We start from the raw sequence: 17,312 nt of genomic DNA, 5'->3' as shown, positions 1-17,312 counted from the left end.
CTATTAAGCTACAGACTCTCTCCATTCTTCACACATTGTGAGCTGTGAGTTTCAAGCCAGACCATGTTTCTCATGTTCCATCTTCCCGGTTACCTTCCCGCTGTGGCCTCAACTGCTTTGAGAGGCTTTGCTTTTGCGAAGAAACAGGAAAGCCATTTCCTTTTCAGAGCCAGTCACTATGGAAAAACAACAGCATACCTTACCCTTGTTCAACCAGCCTCTGGCCATGTATTGGAAAGGCGGCGATAGTTACCACATCCTGAGGAAAAAGACATGCAGAAGATGTCTCCATAAACTAGATTTAAAAAAAATACTTTTAACACCTTCCTCCCCACCTAAAATAGGGATACAATGGTGCTTCATGAAGTGGAAAAATAATTATTGCTCAGCAAACTCTAGTTATAAAATATTAAGTTGAGAAGGATGGCTCGGCAACTATTTTGGAGCAGTTCTTCCTTATCAGTGTGGTGCATAAGTTATGTTCTTGATTAGAGAGTGAACTATAGAAGCAGCTACCCATGGCATAAACCCTTACATCTGAGAACCACATATGTGGGGCTGATGGGGGTAAATTGCAGGAGTGACACAGAAATGTGACGCATATATTCAGTTTTATCATATTTATTTACTGTATTGTTATAAGTGTTTTATTTAACTTACTATATTTATTTATTTATTTATTTGCTACATTTATACTCTGCCCTCTCTCACCCCAAAGGGGACTCAAAGCGGCTTACAAGTTATATGTACATACAATATAATATAGCACAATACTCGCATTACCGTGTTTCCCCGAAAATAAGACAGGGTCTTATATTATTTTTTGCTCCCAAAGATGCTCTAGGTCTTATTTTCAGGGGATGTCTTATTTTTCCATGAAGAAGAATTCACATTTATTGTTGAACAAAAAAAATGAACATTTATTATATACTGTACAGTAGTTGTCATCATAAACCAGCTTACCAGACAAACTGTGAATCCTATCAAGAATTTCTTGCTACTACCAATATTTCCATGTACAACACTTTATGGTATGTACATTTACTGATCCTGCATGCTCTGGTGTTCTGTTCAGCGGGCATGCTTCCAAATAAAAACTTTTCTAGGTCTTACTTTCAGGGGAGGCCTTATATTTAGCAATTCAGCAAAACCTGTACTAGGTCTTATTTTCTGGGGATGTCTTATTTTAGGGGAAACAGGGTATATATTACTACTAGCAGCAATTGGATAAAAACAATTATTCATCTCCCTCTAATTAGGACTTTATTTTTCTTTTCTTTTTGTTGTATCAACTTAGAGATGTGGATGAGGGGTTGTGCTGACAATTTTCGAGGTTGTGTGGTGTTTAGTTTTGTTGTTTTGTCTGCTGCTGTGATTCCATCACTCTTTTATATATATAGATATAGATAGATAGATAGATATTATTTATTTATTTACAGTATTTATATTCCGCCCTTCTCACCCCGAAGGGGACTCAGGGCGGATCACATTATAACACACATAGGGCAAACATTCAATGCCCATAAACACATCAAACAGAGACTGAGAGACACACGCAGAGGCAAGTTAACCTTCTTCTGAGGGGATGTTCGATTCTGGCCACAGGGGGGAGCAGCTGCTTCATCATCCACACTGACGGCACTTCCTCATTCCAGGTCGTAAATTAGTTAATCTTGCCTCCCCACTTTTTATAAGTGGTACCTTATCTCCTACTTGATAGATGCAACTATCTTTCGGGTTGCTAGGTCAGCAACGAGCAGGGGCTATTTTTTATTTTTAATTGACGGGTGCTCACCCCGCCGCGGGCTGGCCTCGAACTCATGACCTCATGGTCAGAGTGATTTAAGGCAGCTGTTCAACAGCTGCGCCACAGCCCGGCCCCTATCTAGAAGATAGATAGATATTGTATTATACCACTATCCTGTAATATTATTAATAATATATTATATAATTAATATTATTATATTTTATTAGTAGCATTATATTGCATTACATTATAATATGAGTATCAATATTATATGTATATACAATATATTATATAGTAAAGACAAAATATTGTATTATTACCATAGCACAATATTATATGTTTGGCTTGGTACTGTGTTATGGTTTAAGTGCTAATCAATAAAATTAATTTACATATAAACCCTTATCCCTCAAAACAGGTTTATCATCACCATCATCATCATCATGCAATTTCTCAAGTTGCTCCTAACATGAAAAACATCATCATCACCACCATCATCATCATTCCACTTTTTCTATCCCAAAAAAGAGACTCAGTCTTGGATTAAAATCTGTACTCAACAGCCACCAACGCTTTTGGATGAACGTATGGACTGTTAGCATCTTCCCAAATCAGAGTCCAGACTTAGAAATTAGTATCAGCTTTTATGCATAAACCCTTATCCCTCAAAACAGGTCCACCACCACCATCATCATCATCATCACCACCACCACCACCATCATCATCCTGCTTTTTCTATCCCAAAAAAGATATTCAGTCTTGGATTAAAATCTATACCCAACAGCCACCAATGCTTTTGGATGAACGTATGGACTGTTAGCATCTTCCCAAATCAGACTCCAGACTTAGAAATTAATATCAGCTTATACGCATAAACCCTTATCACTCAAAACAGGTCCACCATCATCATCATAATAATAATCATCATCATCATCATCATTATCCTGCTTTTTCTATCCCAAAAAAAGAGACTCAGACTTGGATTAAAATCTGTACCCAACAGCCACAAATGCTTTTGGATGAACATATGGAAGTTAACATCTTACCAAATCAGACTCCAGACTTAGAAATTAATATTAGCTTTTCTGAAGCATGTGTACTTCTGAGCAGACATACTTTGAACTGCTTTGTAAATAAGGCATCCAAGAGAAAATGGTCTCTCTAGCAATCTCTCTTGGAGAGGGGCCTACAGACCATCCTCTAGCATCCTCTGATGTATGCAAACATTTCATCTTCAACATCCTAAAGCAATTACCATTGGTCTTCTACATTTGTGCAGATCTGATTATATTCATGGTTTGGCTTAATGTGTTCTCTCTAGAAATATCTAGGCCTGCTAGTGTCATTCTATAGGCAACTTCTACTAGAAGGTGACATCACGTTGTGCTGGAGAACCTAGAGACTCCTAGACAGAATATATCCCTAGGCATTTGCAGGTCCTCCAGCACATTTCTATGGTACTGTATATACTCGAGTATAAGCCGACCCGAATATAAGCCGAGGCACCTAATTTTACCACAAAAAAACTGGGAACACATTGACTCCAGTATAAGCCGAGGGTGGTAAATTTCATCTTCTTCAATGTAAATGTGCTTATGTATCCTTTTAATAATAATAGAGTAAAATAATATAAGTAATAATATATAGAGTAAAATAATAAATATAATAATAATAATAAGATCAGAGTGAAATAATAAATGTATTATTAATAATAATAAAATAGAGTAAAATAAATGTAATAGTAGCAATAATAATCGAGAAAAATAATAAATGTACCATATATTCTCGAGTATAAGCTGACCCAAATATAAGCCAACCAGGACCCTCACCCGAGTATAAGCCGAGGGGGACTTTTTCAGTCTTAAAAAAAGGGCTGAAAAACTAGGCTTATACTCGAGTATATACAGTAAATGTCCAGCAGAAGTTGACCATACATTCACACTGGAAGGTTCCTAAAGAGATATTTTTTTAAAACATTTTTTGTTGTTTTCCAACTTTCAAGGAGTCATTCACCCCAGTGAATTGGGAAGGATAACTGCATGTATACACTGCAACCGCAACACCTTCCTTTCAAGACTGGTATGAAGCATTTGTGCCTTTGCAATGAATATATATTCATGAGATCACATTTGATGTTCTTTTCGAGGCTAATCCTGAAATTGTGGGTGGTTCCTATCCATGCAAAACATGTCTAGCTGCATATTTCAACCAAGCTCTGGTTAAGGGATGGTGGGAACAAAGCTTCGATATTTGCATTAGGGCCTCGATTCTGCAACCCAAGAGCAATCTTCCTGAAGTTTTCCTTGAGTTCTGTCTTTCAAAAACCAAAAACACCTATAAGTAGCCAACTATGCCAAAAAAACTTTTACAAAGGAATATCTTCAGGTCTTACATGGGGCTGTATCAATGCATGCACACACATGTCCTACCGCCGATATTATAATGACTCAAGCAAGCATCTACATATCTCAGACTTGGATATAGAATGTCATTGTCTCCCCCACTACATTTGTGATACCAATTCAAACTGGTATTCTTTCTGAAATAATAAATCATTTGAAGATTGGATGGCTAAAAGATCACTGTATGACCCTTATGTTCATACATAAAAAATGGAGATTGAAAAGGTCTTCTCAGCATTGGCATCCAACCTGTGGAATCTCCTGTTGCAGGACAACAGACAATGTTATCCATTCGATTCTCATCTTGGATAACTGGCACCATTTGTGGTGATGACGTTTAGGGTTTTATATGCCTTAATCTATCAGAAGAGCCCTACAAAATACGTAATGATTCCTCATTACATGAAAGCTGGACAATGAGGAGAAGGGGAAATTTCCAGTCTCCTCAGATGCTTCCAGTTGCACCAGTGCATTAGGACTATGACTTCCCTTCACATATTTATACATCATGTCTCCTCTTAGCTTTCTCTTCTGCAGGCTAAACATGCCCAGTTCTTCAAGCCACTCTTCATAGAGCTTGTTTTTCAGACCCTTGATCATTAGTCGCCTTCCTCTGGACACATTCCAGCTTGTCAACATCTCCCTTCAATTGCAGTGCCCAGAATTGGACACAATATTCCAGATGTGGTCTGACCAAAGCAGAATAGAGTCATAGCATGACTTCCCTGGATCTAGACACTAGGCTCCTATTTATGCAGGCCAAAATCCCATTGGCTTTTTTAGCCACTGCATCACGTTGTTGGCTCATGTTTAACTTGTTGTCCACGAGGACTCCAAGATTCAGAGCTAACAGTTGCTAGCAAATAAGACAGAGCAGAAGAAACACAACACCTTAATTGCCTTTACAAATGAAGAGGAATGGGGAAGTTTACTCATGTAAGAGGAACAGGGAAAAGCAGCTGCGAGGCATACCTGATTTCATCAAGGTGAGAGACCAAACCACATTTTATCTCCACCAAGGCAATGAAATTGGCCCAAAACCACACATTGGCCAATTTTGTCCCCTGACATTTATCAAGGGATGTCTATTAAATTAACCTCTGAGTCAAATCAAATAATCATTTGTTTAAGATGCCCTTTACCGGCTTCTCCCTGAAATCCGACACTGCTCTATTAACATCAACAGATTTCAATGGCGGGCTGCTGTAAACATTTGGTAGCTTTCCATTTGGCAGAAAAACAGTCCCTGGTCGGGTATCTGCTGTTATCGAGCCAGGCATCCCCCATTCTATATCTGTGCATTTCATTTTTTCTGCCTAAGTGGAGTATCTTGCATTTGTCCCTATTGAAGTTCATTTTGTGATTTTCAGCCAATCATCTCTCTAATCTGTTAAGATCATTTTGAATTCTGCTCCTGACTTCTGGAGTATTGGCTATCCCTCCCAATTTGGTGTTGCCTGCAAACTTGATGATCGTGCCTTCTAACCCTTCACCTAAGTCATTAATAAAGATGACAGAACCAGGCCCAGGACAGAACCCTGTGTCACTCCACATGTCACTTTTCCAGGATGAAGAAGATTGGTGAGAATCACTTGTTGGGTTTGTTCACTTAACCTATTACAGATCCACTTAACCTTAAGTTTTGCCTGGCCCACATTTGCCAGGACTCTTTGTTTGTTTTCCCACACTGAATCTCTTGCTATGCTGCTCTTAATTCAAAGCAAGATGCGGGCAAAGAGCATGCCCAGCTCAAGTTACCAAATGACCCATGAGACCTCTCCCAAGGTAAACCAGATCCAAGAATTTCCCTTCAAACAATGGACTTTGTGGCAAGGCATGGCGGTCCCTCTCTACCAAGAAAGAGGGTCCTTTGATGGAAACCAAGAAGGCAAATTCTCAGTGCTAGAGTTTCTCTGCAAGGTATGCTTCAGCAATCGTTTACTTAACACAAGAGGGCAAAGGATTTCATAAAATCTACCCATGCTATGTCTTATGTGCAGATGCAAAGTTAACAACGATTGTTATTCTTTAACTAGAAATGCAATGTATCTCATGAGCATGAAGAGTGCTGGGACCAAGCAAACAGGGATCTAAATGCCTGGCAATTTCAATTGCACCTTGACTCCTTCATCCTGAATCTCCGCACCTCATTCCAATAGTTCCTCCATATTTCATGCTCCTCACCAATGACCAATCCATAATCAAATTCACCCAACATTCTTCACCTGTCACTCAGTTGCCATGCATTTCTCTGATTATGGGTCCCTCCATCCTAAGGCAGGTTATAATAACAGAAGCCATGAAGTAGCTTATATAACTCAAAGATTAAGAGTTGTCATCTGAAGCAGAACACATGGTGACTTGAAATGTCAAAAGATATCCAGAGTGTGTCGAGACAAGACACATTAGAAACTCAAAACAGGAAGGGAGATGCGTGCATACAATGGCAGCCCATGTCACCTGCATCAAGAAAATGGGTTTTATTCTGAGCTGTTAAAAAAACTCCATTTGGACTAAAACGCAGAACATATTTGCAACTGAATCTATCCAATGCCATTCCACATGCACACAGAAAGATCCCAGGATTGTGCTGAACTTTCCTGTGTCTTTGGCTGAAAAAAAAAAAGCATTTCATTCACAGCAGACATGGGAAATTTATGACCAGCTACATACTGCTTTGGGATAGTAGCTCCCATTATTCTTCATAACTGGCTAACTAACCTTTGCTGATTTCAGCTTGAAAAGAGTGATGAGCAGGGCATCATAGAATTACAGAGTTGGAAGAGACCCCCAAGGGTCATTTAGTCCAACCCTATTCTGCTGTGCAGGAAAGGTACAATCAAAGCAGCCCTGACAGATGACCATCTTAGAAAACTTCAAAGAGGAAGCTTCCACCGGACTCTGAGGCAAACAGTTCCACTATAGAGCATCTCTTCTTATGGTCAAAACGTTCTTCCTAGTGTTCAGGTGGAATTTCCTTTCCTGTCATTACTGTCATTACTCTGAGTCTAAGGGCCCTTCCACACAGCTATATAATTCAGAATGTCAAGGCAGATAATCCACAATATCTGCTTTGAACTGGATTATCTGAGTCCACACTTCCATATAATCCAATGCAATCTGGATTTTATACAACTGTGTGGAAAGGGCCTTAGTCTCCAGGGCTGCAGAAAGGAAGCCTACTCCCTCTTCCTTATGGCATCATTTCACATATTGAAACACATCTCCGTGTTGCCTTCTCTTCTGCAGGCTAAACAGACCCAGCTCTTTAATCCACTCTTTGAATCTACAGCCATGCTTTAAAAATGGCATTATCCCAAAGGAATCTGAAACCATTTTTTTCTTGGAAACACCAAGACTGTTACTGGTGATCATCTTCACCCACCTGAAGAGTGCAAGCAATAAAATTCTTAACTTCTTCAAATTGCAAAGCATTCAGCTCCTTGGGGAAAAAAATGACTACACCCTATAGGCAAAGCCAGGTGAGAAAGAAAGCCTGGATGCCTCAAGGCAATGCTGCATCCCAGACAATCAGTTGGCTGATGTTGCCCAGGGGATATCCGGATGTGTTACTATCCTGCTGGGAGGCTTCTTTCATGTCCCCGCAAGCTAGAGCTGATAGTTGGGAGCTCACCCTATCTCACGGATTCGAACCAGCAACCTTTGGGTAGCAACCCAACCTTCGGGTCAGCAGTTCAGATGGCACAAGGGTATAACCCACTGTGCCACCTCGGCTCCAATAACTGGGCTTCAGGCCGAACTGTTTTCACAAAATGATATTTGGCAAGCAATTGGGATCAAAGCTATCTTTTTGCCCAACTGGACTGAATCAAGCTGCAAGTGCATGACGAAGATATCACTAAAACCACAGAATTTCAGTTCTACAAGAGGAGCAGGAAGCTCACTAACACCTCTGGCCACAGTCCTGAAATTTATGAGAAACGAAAAAGAACGACGACAGCATGGTCCAAACGTTGACTTCTGCCATTGAGCACTTTGTCACTGAGAGAACCACAAAAACCAGGCCTCAAAGCTTGAGCCGGCCCATCCTTGATCTCATGCATCAGCCACCCATCAAATGAAATGTCAACTTTCATATTTGCATCCAAAGTGATCCAAATGCAAGGAGCCAGCCATGGAAGAAAATCCGAGCCATATCTTGCTCACACCAGGATTGCCAAAAATCAGTGTTTGTGAAAATAGTTTAGTCTGAAGCAACCAGCCTGTTTCTCTCCAAGCCTTTGGGTTGCTTCATTTTATCATGACTGTGGACCACTTTTTCATAAAAAGGCTGAAGAGTTTAAAGAATGGAGTTCAGTGATTCTTTGAGATTGAAAAAATAAGTAGAATTCGATTATACGTAGCAATACCATATTTGATGTCAATTTTAGTTTTATTATTTTAAAACTGAAAAGACAGAGTTAGCCTAAGAACAATAATAAGGGCCTAACAGGAAATAACTTTTCACTTCTGTTTGTTTAATTTAATTTTATAGGTGTAGTGTGTAGTGTTTTCAAAGTATTTTATTTTAATCTTTTGTCTTCTGTTTGCTGTGAAAACATGTATACTTGTTACTTTCCCTGTTTTGTATAACTTGGTTGAGGCTTGATGTTGTTTAAAATCCATGTGTTAATAAAATAAAAAGTAATATAAAAAATATATAAGACTCTAGAATTGTCCAACTCTGGGGGTTGGTGCTCATCTCCATTGCTAAGCCAAAGAGCTGGCTTTGTCCATAGACACCTCCAAGGTCATGTGGCCAGCATGACTGCATGGAGCGCCGTTACCTTCCCACCGGAGCGGTACCTATTGATCTACTCACATTTGCATGTTGTCGAACTGCTAGGTTGGCAGAAGCTGGGGCTAACAGCAGGCGCTCACCCGGCTCCCCAGATTTAAACAACCAATCTTTCATTCAGCAAGTTCAGCAGCTCAGCAGTCCAACTCGCTGTGCCACCAAGGGCTCCATGTCTTACAGCTATGGAATCCTGTGTGTTCTAGTTTTACAAGGTCTTTAGCATTCTCTGTCTGGGGCCTAACAAAACTACATCTCCCATCTTTCCATAGCAGGGAACAATAGCAGTTCGAGTGGGTTCAAACTGCATTCATTCTACAGTGACTTCAAGAAAACTTGACACTCTACTGCTTGCAAAGAAGTGGAGAAACTCTGGTCCTCTAGATGTTTGGGATTTCCATGGGACCCAGAAGGCAAGGGGATTCTGAGAGTTGCAGTTCCAAAACATCTAAGCATTTCAGGCCAATAGTTCTCTACTTTCTAGAGAAACCCAAATTAGGATGTTGTCTCTCCTTCCAAGATCAGAAGCTGGTCAAAACTTTTCCAAGTTCTGGAGAGGTACAAATCAGGATTTTGTTCGCCTTCCTTCCAATGCTTGATCCTGCTCCTATCAGGTTGCAATCCATGCTACTTTTACACCATTTATTCAGAATTGAAAGTGCCGCCCACTGTTACACAACCCCTTGACTGCAAAGCAAGGCAGGCAGCAGGAAATGCGCCTCTGTTCAGAACCCCAAACAGAACTCGAGAGACGCGCAGAGACCTTTCTCCTTCGTTCCACGTTCTGGATCAAGCCCTGAGAAAGAAGACCTACCCCATACCATAGCCAGAGCTGGGGGGGGATTGCTTCTCTTTGGACTGCAATTCCCAACCATCAGGGATGCTGGGAGCTGTAACGCTCTCTCCAAAAAAGCCCTGCGCTCCGTGCGCTTTTACGCAGCGCTCCAAACTCTCCTTGCTTTAGGCAAAGGCTCCCTTCTTTCTCCTGGCTCTTCTCTGTCTCCCCAGCAAGATCCTCATCCCCAGTTTCTGAGGAAAGGGATAGGGGGATAGGGGCCCCCTAAAAAGGAAGCAGCACCCCGCTTCTATACTAAAAATCATTTTAAAAGGCCGGCGGACATCTGCATGTTTACCTGCCCGGCGCCAATCTTGAGTTCTCGCCTTCCCTTTTCGGATATGTCTTCACTCTCCGGGAAGCCAATGGTTTCCTCTGGGAGGGGAGGGGCTGAAGGCGGAGTTTTTCTGGGCGGGGGGGGGGGGGGGGAGAGAGAGAGAGAGAACAGGAGGAGGAGAAAAAGAAGAAGGTGAAGAGCTCTCATTGGGGCAGAACCTCCTGAATGGCACCACTTTCTTCTGGGCGCATTTGGGAACCTGCCATCTCCATTCTAACATCAGCTACATGCGCCACTAGATCCATTGAACCAAGGAGTTTGACTTTATCATAGAATAAAAGAGTTGGAAGAGTCCACATGGGACATCTAGTCAAACCCCTTGCCATGCAGGAAAAGCACAATCAAAGCACCTCGGACAGATGGCTGTCCAGCCTCTGTTTAAAACAGTGGTTCTCAACCTTCCTATTGCCGTGACCCTTTAATACAGTTCCTCATTTTGTGGTGGCCCGCAACCATAACATTATTTCCATTGCTACTTCATAACTGTAATTTTGCTACTGTTATGAATTGTAATGTAAATATCTGATCTGCAGGATGAATTTTCATTCACTGTATCAAATTTGGCACAAATACCCAATACGCCCAAATTTGAATACTGGTAGAGTTGGGAGGGATTGATTTTGTCATTTGAGAGTTGTAGTTGCTGGGATTTATAGTTCACCACCAACAACGGAATTGAACCAATCTTGGTACACAGAACTCCCATGACCAATAGAGTTTGATGTGCATTGACCTTGACTTTTGGAGTTGTAGTTCACCTACATCCAGAGGGTACTGTGGACTCAAAACAATGATAAATCTGGACCAAACTTGGCACAAATCCTCAATATGCCCAAACGTGACCACTGGTGGAGTTTGGGGAAAATAGACCTTGACATTTGGGAGTTTTAGTTGCTGGGACTTAAAGTTCACCTAAAATCAAAGAGCATTCTGAACGTGTTGTCAAAGGCTTTCATGGCCGGAATCACAGGGTTGTGTGTTTTCTGGGCTGTATGGCCATGTTTTAGAAGTATTTTCTCCTGAAGTTTCACCAACCTCTAAGGCAGGCATCCTCAACAGAACTCTGGCTGGCTGTTGCTACAGAGGAACAAATCTCTTCCTATCCTGATTGGGGCTTTCTGATGCTGAGCAGAATTCTGGGGAATTTAGTTTACCAGCATTCTACATTGGCTCTGGGATAACAGATAGGACTTGATAAAACAACACCTGTTTGGTTGTTATCTATGTTGTAAAGCAATGATTCTCCAACTTTAGCCCTCCTGCCAAATCCATGACCCAATATTGGCTGAGCTATCTAGAATCCCTGGGACTTAGTATCCAAACCCTGGACTGATCATATTTGAGAACCAGCAAAGGGTGCAAATGTAAAACTTGGTTCCATGTGCATTTTCGCCAGCATGCAAGATCTGCTTTTACAACTCTTCCTTGCCCAATAAAAAAACATTTCCTTTTCGCTCTGGTTCAGTGCTGGGCCTCGTTTCCTTTCCCTCCCCCTCTCGCTGCCAGAAACTCCTTTGGCCTGTGCTTGCTTTTGTCTTAGACATCCTCATAAATGTGTCCTTGTCATTTGGTCGCCAAACAAACCTCCCAGCGAACACAAATATCATGGAACGTGTAAAACCTGGGACCCCTTCTTTTGCCTTGGCAGGAGAGCATTTGATTTCATGTAACGTGGCATTGAGGCCAAAACATCCACAACTGGCAGAAAAATATTTTTATTCCAAGGAACTACATTGAATCTATACCTCCCCATGGTATATGCCTATCTCAAGGCTGTTTTGGGACCTTCCCCTCCTCTGGACTCGCTAGAATAACTTTCTGTATCCAAATAGGATGGATTTTGTTTCCTCTGGAATCATTAGTTCCTCTTTATATAGGTTCCAATATTGGGTCATGGATTTGGCAGGAGGGCTAAAGTTGGAGAATCATTGCTTTACAACATAGATAACAACTATACAACTAAGAAAGTAGCAATTTCCAAAAGAGCCACAAGTTTCAGAGATTGATAAGACTTCTTGACAAGCTGCATATGCATACACGTTCTATCATCTGTCCAAATGATGGAAAGGAAGCAGATTTAGATGATTTGTCTCCTTTTGCATAACTGATTTGAGATTGACTAGCCAAAGCAGCCCACCAACAAAATCACTGAGTTTTTTAATCCAAAAACTATACTTTTGAGATTCCAAAAGCCATAACGGCCACACATTTCAAGACACAGTAAGAACTAAAATCCCTGAAACAAACAGAGGCAACTGAGATTTATAGGAAGCTTGAAATACCATACAGGTTATTGATCTCTTTCCTGATCAGGAACTCCACTCCGATTGGCTGAATTTATCTTCACACCATTAACTTCTCAGGTGATGCCTTCTGCAGCATAATTCCTGACAATATGCAGGAAGTGATTTGGGGACAATGCAAACAGGAACAGGCACGCTTTCTGCTTGGCTGGAAATGTGATCGGAAGGCAAACACAGGACAGCTCTGCACCTGGTAAAAGGGTTTGGAAGCCAAAGCCTTGCTTCTATTGATCCTCCTCCCCCTAGTAAAGTATTTGTTCTTGTGTTTGCAAAAGGCAGGGCCTCCAAAGGGAATGACTACTGTCACAAGCATGTGTCTGCTTTATATTTCCTTGAAGGACCTGGCTTGTTGATCAAGAGTGTTGCAGCACTGAATTGCATTATACGAGTCTACACCAACCATATAATACAGGTTCAAATTGCAATATGTGGCAATGTAAATGAGGCCTAGGTGGCCAGCATTCAAACATTGCTTAGCCATGGAAATCCATTGGACAAGTCACACTTTCTCAGCCTCAATGGAAGACAAGGACAAATGGTCTTGGAATCAGTCTTAGAAAAAATAATGTAAGCTTTGGGTTGCTACAACTTTTTGGAGCTGTATGGTCAATGTTACAATAGCACTCTCTCCTGATGTTTCACCTGCATCTGTGGTTGGCATCTTCAGAAGTTATGTTGGCAATGAAGCAATGGAGTGTGTGTGTGTATGTGTGTGTGTGTATACACATATATATGTGTGTGTGTTTGTGTGTGTGTGTATCTGTGGAATGTCCAGGGTAGGAAAAATAACCCTTGTCTGTTAAAACTAGTGTGAATATTGCAATTTGCAAGCTTAAATAGCATTAGAGTAGCCATGAAGCTGCAACGTCAATCAGTGATAGTATCTCCATAGAGGTAGCGTGGTTGTTGTTGCTTGGAGGCATCCTCTGTTTGGGATGTGTCAACTGGCACTTGATTGTTTACTGTCTGGAGTTCTCTTGTTTCTGAATGGTTAAAATGTCTTGAGATAACTCAACTAGATCAGGCTGCGTTGCCACAAAGGGTAGGGATGGCTGCCCACTTGGATGGATGACTCTCAAAAGGGATGGCATAAAAATATGGAAGGTAGGGACATCCAGGGCCTCTGTCAGGATGGCTGCATGCCACATCCAGCTTCATAACAGTTTGCCTCTCTATATCAATTGCCAGAGAGTGCATTCACTTACGTTTGGTTTTCTCCCGACATTAAGTCCAGTCATATCTGACTGAAATGCTCATCTCCATTTCTAGGCTGAAGAGCCAGCATTATCTATAGACACCTCCAAGGTCATGTGGCCGGCATGACTGCATGGAGCACCGTTACCTTCCCACCGGAGCGGTACCTATTGATCTATTCACATTTGCATGTTTTCGAACTGCTAGGTTGGAAGAAACTGGGGCTAACAGCAGGAGCTCACTCTGCTTCCCTTATTCGAACTGACAGCCTTTTGGTCAACAAGTTCACCAACTCAGCGGTTAACGTGCCGCACCACCGGAGGCTCCTGTATTGATGGTAACGTATTGCAAACTGGAATGCTTTCCAGAGCAGGGCAACGAAAATAGTAAAAAGTTTTATGAAAACAAGTTTTATGAAGAGTAACTTGAGGAGATAGGGATGTTTGTATTGATAAGTATTTTCTTTACAGTCCCAAGTGAGTACTGTAAAGAAAATACTTATCAGTACAAGCATACTGTTTTATGAATACACACATTTACATTTGTATGAGAGTATATATAGTCTAGAATCACTTTAACATGAGAGTCAGCACTGAAATTTATTTTTATGAATTGTTTATTTCTATTGATACCATTTGTATGAAATACATTTGTATGAAAACATATGCAGTAGAGTCTCGCTTATCCAACGTAAACGGGTCGCCAGAACGTTGGATAAGCGAATATGTTGGATAATAAGGAGAGATTAAGGAAAAGCCTATTAAACATCAAATTATGTTATGATTTTACAAATTAAGCACCAAAACATCATGTTAGACAACAAATTTGATAGAAAAAGTAGTTCAATACGCAGTAATGCTATGTAGTAATTACTGTATTTACGAATTTAGCACCAAAATATCATGATGTATTGAAAACATTGACTACAAAAATGCGTTGTATAATCCAGAACGTTGGATAAGCGAGTGTTGGATAAGTGAGACTCTACTGTATAAGTTTATATGAGAACATTGATACTCTAGAATCACTTTAACATGAGAGTAAGCACTGAAAATAATTTTTTAATTGTTTATTTCTATTGATACAATTCTTATATCAGGATTTCCCCCCTAATATTAAGGTAGCATGGCAATTTTAATAATAATAATAATAATAATAATAATAAGAAGAGAAGAAGAAGAAGAAGAAGAAGAAGAAGAAGAAGAAGAAGAAGACCTGGCTCTGGCTCACAAATGGGACCCTGAAGAAGGAGACAGAAGGCCTGATCCTTGCAGCCCAGGAGCAAGCCATCAGAACAAATGCAATTAAGGCCAAGATCGAAAAATCAGCTGATGACCCAAAATGCAGACTGTGCAAGGAAACCGACGAAACCATTGATCATATCCTCAGCTGCTGTAAGAAAATTGCACAGACTACAAACAGAGGCACAACAATGTGGCCCAAATTATTCATTGGAACTTATGCCTCAAGTACCACCTCCCAGCAGTAAAGAACTGGTGGAATCACAAACCTGCAAAAGTATTGGAAAATGAGCACGCAAAGATACTGTGGGACTTCTGAATCCAGACTGACAAAGTTCTGGAACACAACACACCAGACATCACAGTTGTGGAAAAGAAAAAGGTTTGGATCATTGATGTCGCCATCCCAGGTGACAGTCACATTGACGAAAAACAACAGGAAAAACTCAGCCGCTATCAGGACCTCAAGATTGAACTTCAAAGACTCTGGCAGAAACCAGTACAGGTGGTTCCGGTGGTGATGGGCACATTGGGTGCCATGCCAAAAGATCTCAGCCGGCATTTGGAAACAATAGACATTGACAAAATTACGATCTGCCAGCTGCAAAAGGCCACCCTGCTGGGATCTGTGAGCATCATCCGAAAATACATCACAGAGTCCTAGACACTTGGGAAGTGTTCGACTTGTGATTTTGTGATATGAAATCCAGCATATCTATCTTGTTTGCTGTGTCATAATATAATAATAATAATAATAATAATAATAATAATAATAATAATAATAATAATAATAATAATATACAACAACTTTATTTGTATACCGCTCTCCCCAAGGGGGACTCAGTGCAGTTTCCATCATAGGTAAAACATTCAATTACATTCAATCTTGTAGCCTTTTGATATAGATATCTGTGCCTTATTGGGAAAATCCTGATAGTAAGAACTGTTGTTTGGCACTGGAATATAGACTGCCGGACAATGTGGTGGAATCTCCTTCTGTTGAGATTTTTAAGCAAAGATTGGATGGCCATCTGTCGGGAGGGCTTGGATTGTGTCTTGAATTGTCATTGGGGTCTCTTCTAACTCTAGCATTCTATGAAGCCAGCACAGACTTCTGCTCTGAGTCCCTTGGTGGGAAAAACAGAATGTTTTGTTTTGGCTTCAAAAGTCTGGGAAGTACCAATACTTGGGATGCAAATGTGGTAGGTTTCTTTGGCCTTCCATTGTATACACATACATACTAATTTGAGATCAAATCCCATACTACTCTGTGACTCATGTTTTGAGGAAACCTGCATGGGACAATGCTGCATGATTTCTCGTACGCTGGAAAACTTGCATTATTTTCCTGTAAACAGCACAAAGAGAAGGGTTTCCCATAAACTGCCACATTGTGCAACCAATAAGCCACCTTGCAAGATTCTTGCTGGCAAGACTGCATAACTCAATGGTCATTCTAGTCTCAAAAATCCCAACTGTAAAAATAGCAGTTTCCTTGGCCACTCAGGATTTTCTGCATTGTTCAGATATGCCATTCCTTTTCAGAGTTTTCCTTTGCTTTACTCCTACGGGTGACAGCTCTGTTTGGGATCTGCCAGAAAAACACACGCTTGGGAACAACGAGAAATCCTTTGATGATTTCTTAGATACACACATGACACATGTTTATAGGAAAATCATCTTCTTCTTTCTTTTTTCTTTTTTTTTAGAACAGGCAGCCGAAAAGGAACTCAAGCTGCTTTGTTTATATGTAACATTGTTCCTCTAAAAAAAAAAAGCTGGTTTTAGTACTTAGAGTTGATAGTTTTCTTTGATCTTTTCAGCTCAAGATTATAATAATAATAATAATAATAATAATAATAATACTGTATATACTCAAGTATAAGCTGACCCGAATATAAGCCAAGGCACCTAATTTCACCATAAAAAAACTGGGAAAACATTGACTCCAGTATAAGCCGAGGGTGGTAAATTTCAGAAATAAAAATAGATACCAATAAAATTACATTAATTGAAGCACCAGTAGGTTAAATGTTTTTTTTTAATATTTACATAAAGCTCTAATTTAAGATAAGATTGTCCAACTCTGATTAAATCATTACTCTCAACTTCTTCAATGTAAATGTGCTTATGTATCCTTTTAATAATAATAGAGTAAAATAATACATGTAATAATAATAATAATAATAATAAATAATACAGGAAAATAATACATGTAGTAATATATAGAGTAAAATAATAAATATAATAATAATAAGATCAGAGTGAAATAATAAATGTAATAATAATAATAATAATAATAATAATAATAATAATAATAATAATAGAGTTAAATGTAATAGTAGTAATAATAATAGAGAAAAATAATAAATGTAATAATACTGAGCTGCTGAACTTGCAGACCGAAAGGTCCCAGGTTCAAATCCCGGGAATGGCGGGAGCGACCGCTGTTAGCTCC

The 17,312-nt window shown here is 40.2% G+C and overlaps 1 protein-coding gene across 1 annotated transcript in view; it reads right to left on the bottom strand.

Annotated features, from left to right (window-relative positions):
- Positions 1 to 10,167, bottom strand: part of mctp2 (multiple C2 and transmembrane domain containing 2) — a 118,708-nt gene extending 108,541 nt beyond the window's left edge. The window contains exon 1 of the mRNA XM_008118852.3: positions 10,078 to 10,167. The gene's annotated coding sequence lies outside the window, so the exon portion shown is untranslated. The remainder of the gene's footprint in view (positions 1 to 10,077) is intronic.
- Positions 10,168 to 17,312: the final 7,145 nt, after the last annotated feature.

The sequence above is a fragment of the Anolis carolinensis genome, unplaced genomic scaffold, assembly GCF_035594765.1.
Source record: "Anolis carolinensis isolate JA03-04 unplaced genomic scaffold, rAnoCar3.1.pri scaffold_11, whole genome shotgun sequence".
Taxonomy (NCBI): Eukaryota; Metazoa; Chordata; class Lepidosauria; order Squamata; family Dactyloidae; genus Anolis; species Anolis carolinensis.
The sequence above is the reverse complement of the archived record's forward strand: the minus strand, read 5'-3'. Positions and strand labels throughout refer to the sequence as shown.